Here is a 5,052-nt window from a genome sequence, read left to right on the forward strand (position 1 = left end):
CCGCTTGACGTTGGATCAAGGGTTTGATTATCGATTTTGAATGGGTGAACATTCCTAATGCCTAAGGAGTAGCTAATAAGCAATAAAAGAAAGCAAGTAAATGCGTACATCGGAAACGGGAGGGGGGTACATGTAAAGTACAAGGGAGGTGCGGAAATAAAAGATCTCATTGTCAGGTAGCCTAAGAGAAAGCCATGTGTGTGAAATTGTGTCGTAAACTAGAAAGCACATAAAGGATTACAAGTCTTGAATTCTTGAATGCTCCTTCCATGTTAGGGTTGAATAATTGTCCAAGGTCTTTTGCAAAGGTCCTAACAACAATCTCTAAGTCCAATCCAATGTCCATTACAGGTTAAGGGAATTATCTTTTTTATTTTTAAGTCTTATCCATTTTTAGTCATTTTTAGATGAGATGAATTAAGAATGTACAGTGATATAGCAAAAATAAAATAAAAATAAGTAAATGACAAAATAATAAAATGTTAGGAGCGGAAATTAAAGGAGTTAGAAGCGGAATTGTAAATAATTAGATGTTAGATGTTAGAATTAATCAAAATCAAAAGAAAAGTTATAAGAGAATTATTAACTAAAAATAGTAAGGAATAAGATTCTAAAATTAAACAATTATCAAAATCAATTCTAATTGTCAACAAATCTAATTAAATCTAACCAAATACCAAAATCAAATCAATTCTAAACAATTAACAAAATTCAATTCAAAAATTAATCCAATTATCTAAAACTCTAAACAAATTAACCAATGATCCAAACAATTATCCAAAAAAACAGCATGATTAATATCCTAATATTAAACTACTATTAATCTAATATTATAACTAATCCTAACATTACACTAAACTAATCCTATGATTAACCAATTAACCTCAGTCCAGCATGGGCCTTGGCTAGAGGATATGGCAAAGCCCAGACGCAGGGAGGTGTACTGAGCCTTGTGAGTGTGTGGAGCAGAAAACTATGCTTGGGCCTCAATTGGAGGCCCAAGGTAGAAACAGCAAAGCGCATCGCCTCCTACCTCTTCACGCTCTAAACTCAACAAAGAGAAAACGTGAGACAACGTAAAAGCCTAGCCGTGTCGGCTTTCACCATCGGCGGCGGCGGTTCACCTTGAAGCGTTACACCATTCTACGCGACCTTAAACTCTCCTAATTGAAACGGGAAGCAAATACTCCACACACACAAAAAACCAGATCGCTACTACGGCTCGTTCTTACCGGCGACGGCGAAGACGAACTCGAAAATCCGGTATCCTGCACGATTCGGTTCTGCAACCATCTATCCTCCACTTGTCCTTCAGTTACAAACTTCTGCTACGATCTACCGTAGATCACGACTTGGTATTATCACTCTATTTTGTCTGGATTCACCGTGGTTGTCGCGGAACGAATGTGGCGGCGACGACGATTTGATTATGCAGGTGGAGGAAGCATGTGGTGGTGGTTCGTTATTAAAGATTGAGGATCATTGAAGGATTTAAGGAGAAATGGAAGGTGGAGTGAGGAAACGGTTATGGCGGTCTTTTGTGAGAAATGGTTATGGAAATTTGATCAAGTTTTGGTGGAGTTTGAGGGGAAAGAAGAAGAACGATTCTGAAAAAAAAGAAAAGAAAATGGCGAGAGCCTTCCCAAGGTGAGTTTATGAATTTATATAGAACTGAAAATGGATGAGCTTGAAGTCTGTGTTTTGGTTTTTCTGTTGCATTTCTATTTTCCGTTTATTGCAGTTTTCAATGGCTTGTTGGCTTATGAGAGCTGAGTTTGAAGCTTGGTTTGCTGCGTTTCCCATTCAGTTGTCGTTTACTACTTTGGTTGCCGTTTTGGTCTTGGCGCTGCGTTTGGAAGTAGTGTTATGTGCGTTTGCGTTTTGAATCGTTCACATGCCGTCTTGGATTAGTTGATGCGCTTTTGGTGAGATGTGTTTTGAATTCATTAATTTTGCAGCTAGCCATTGCCTAGCCGTTTTGCAGCTTATTTCTTTTGGTAGCTAGCTTACATGCTGCGTTTTCATGTGCAGCTCATGCCGTTTTGTTATGCAGCTTTTCCATGTGGTAGCTTATTGGCTTATGCAGCTCATGTTTGGAAGCTGCACTTGTTTGGAGCTGGTTTTGCAGCTGGTGTTGCTTGTGTAACAGCTTTGGTTTATGTGGAAGCTCATAGCTGTTATGCCGGCGTTGTGGCTTGAGGCTTGTTGCCTAGTTTATGAGGTTTGTGCGGTAGCTGTTAGCAGCTTGTGTGTTCGCTGTTGTGGCCTTTGCAGTGCGTTTGGAAATTTGTTGGCTTGCAGCGTTTGGCTGCAGCTTGCATTGTCGGCGTTGGTTGCCGTTTTGGTAGCTTTCACATTTCAATCCATTTTACTGCACTTGGTTTTTTTCACTGCAGATTACCACTTGCAGCTTTTTCAAACTGTGTTTTCCTGTACTTCCTGTATTACTGCTATGGGTCATATGTGTTATGTTACTTGTAAATGGGCTCAATAAAATGCAATGATCTTTTTCCATGAATGTTAAATTGGATAAAATGATTTAATGGATTATGAAGTGGATTATAGGTTGAAATGGATTATTGAGAAAATGGATTAATTGGATGTGGGCTCAACCAAAAGAAAGAATGGGCTTTACTCTAAACCAAGACAATGCCCTATCAATGAAAAAGAGAAAGTTCTAAAATAAAATTGGATTCAAAGATTAAATTGAATTTAAAATTTAATTTGAACTATCAAACTCCATTCGAATTATCAAGAATTAATTTGAATCATCAAAGTTTATTTGAATTTCCAAAATCAATTTGAATCATCAAAAGGCTAATCTTGACAAAAAAATGACGAAATGATATTCAACATTAATCTAAATCAACTTAAATCTCCAAAATTACTTTGAAAGAAATGATGAAATGATTATGGAAATTTATGCTAAATGGGATGATCAAATATGGTTCCACACGGGAATTCAGACAAAATCAAATCCAAATTCGAACACATATTATGAACCACATATCATAACCAGTGAATCCAAGACTATCATACTATGCATTGCAATGGATGGATGACCTTGATTGAAAATGGACCATAGCCAAAGAAAATGAATGAACGTATGAATGTGCTAATGAAACAATGCATCAATTCATATGGAACCAAGAATCAAATGAACGAGCCTGAATCCATGAGTGAAGTGAGGTATAAAACTAGGGGATATTCGTGTAGATGTTTAATTGGCTGCATTGTATGGTAAAACACTAGCTGGATTCTAATGTCTTGACTGATGTCATGACATGCTGTGGAGATGTTTGTTTGACTACATTGTATGTTAGAATATCTAGCTGTACTCTGATGTCTTGGCTGATGTCATGACATTCTGAGTAGTATACTGCAGGTTTAGCTAATACAGGATTTATTGAATGTCAAACTGGATGTTATGACATTCATCCCTGTCAGCAGATACTGAGGAATAGAACAGTTGGTGTTCTGCTATAACTCAGTATTTATTTTCAGTCTATTTCTCAAGGAAATAACAGACCTGGCATAAGGCCTACTGTCTAAATGTCAAACTGTATATTATGACATTCATCATCGACAACATATACTGAACAATAGGCAAATTGGTTTTCTGCTACAGTTCAATATGCAGCTCAGTCTGCTTATCAAGAGGATAACAGACCTGATGTAAGGCTCTATGTGTGAATGTCAAATTGGATGTTTTGACATTTATTAATGTACGCTGATACTGAAGTATAGACAGATTGGTTCTGTACAGTACAGCAAACTTGTACAGTCTGTTTTAAGGAAAAACAGACTTAGCACATGGTCTATGTTTTGGACGTCAAATTGAATGTTGTGACATTCATTCCTGACAGCGTGTGCTAAATTGTAGGTTGTTTAGTTTTTCTGTTTCAGCATTTTTCTCAGGCTATTCTTCAGGAAGTCAACAGCTGAGCTAAAATCCAGGAAACCAACAACTAAGCTACAATTAATGAACCTAACAAATAGCCTATTTGTTAGTAACCTAGTTGTGGAATTTAGGTTAACTCGCTTAACCTTAAATTCAGGAAATACAAGTACAAGGCCCAAGTGCTGCAATATAAAAGGATGGCAATCCTTCCTTCATAACTTAGGGGTTTTAGGTGTGAAGATTTTATGTGTCCAATATACTTCACTACTGTATTTTTGTGAGTCTTGTATTAGACGTAACTTGTAAGCCAAGCTATTATCATTGAGATGATTGCATTGGTATAGGGTGTTCATTGAGTTGTAAGTGGTGTGTCACTCTAAGCTTTTAAGCGTGAGTGCTGTGTATCTTGATTAAAGCTGTTAAGCACAATCAAGAGTTGTTTGAAGTGTGACTTCAAAATTGTCTTTAATCTTAATTAAAGGTTGTAATCACTGAGGTGATTGAGGGGGAGTGAGTAGGAACTCTGATCTTAGTGTAAGATTGAAATTGCATTGGGTAGGTATTAAGTGATAGGGTTAAACAGTTGGTTTAAGGTCTGAATTAATACTACTAATAGTGGATTTCCTCCCTGGCTTGGTAGCCCCCAGACGTAGGTCATGTTGGACCGAACTGGGTAAACAATTACTTGTGTTATTTACTGCACTTACATTTTAAGTTCTGCATAATTCTTGTCTGCGCAGAATTGGATGTCATAACAACCCGTGTGACATCGAAAGTCTGATAACTAGAATTTCAATTGGCATCAGAGCAGGCACCCTGCCTGTTAATTTCTGGGTGAGATCTAGGGAAGTTACTTTCTAGTACCATGGACAAGGATATAAGACACTCAAATAGACCACCCATGCTGGATGGTTCTAACTATGATGACTGGAAGCCTCGTATGATAGCCTTCTTAAGGTCTCTAGATAGCAAAGTCTGGAGAGCTGTCAACAAAGGATGGGAACATCCAACGAAGACAGGTGAAGAAGAGTGGGACAAGGGGCAAGAGGCATTAGCCCTTGGAAACTCTAAGGCCTTGAATGCATTGTTCAATGGAATCAATAAGAACATCTTCAGGCTGGTGCACCACTGTGAGCTGGCTAAGGAAGTTT

General features: G+C 37.8%; 1 long non-coding RNA gene across 2 annotated transcripts; it reads left to right on the plus strand.

Moving 5' to 3' along the window:
• Nucleotides 1-700: 700 nt before the first annotated feature.
• On the plus strand, nt 701-2,518 carry LOC127103612 (uncharacterized). Of its 2 annotated transcripts, XR_007794782.1 has the most exons (3): nt 701-1,647; nt 1,742-1,925; nt 2,032-2,518. It is a non-coding gene; the product is annotated as an uncharacterized LOC127103612 (long non-coding RNA). The 2 variants fall into 2 exon arrangements; XR_007794781.1 differs by having other exon boundaries at nt 701-1,925.
• Nucleotides 2,519-5,052: the final 2,534 nt, after the last annotated feature.

This window comes from Lathyrus oleraceus, chromosome 7 (assembly GCF_024323335.1).
Source record: "Lathyrus oleraceus cultivar Zhongwan6 chromosome 7, CAAS_Psat_ZW6_1.0, whole genome shotgun sequence".
Taxonomy (NCBI): Eukaryota; Viridiplantae; Streptophyta; class Magnoliopsida; order Fabales; family Fabaceae; genus Lathyrus; species Lathyrus oleraceus.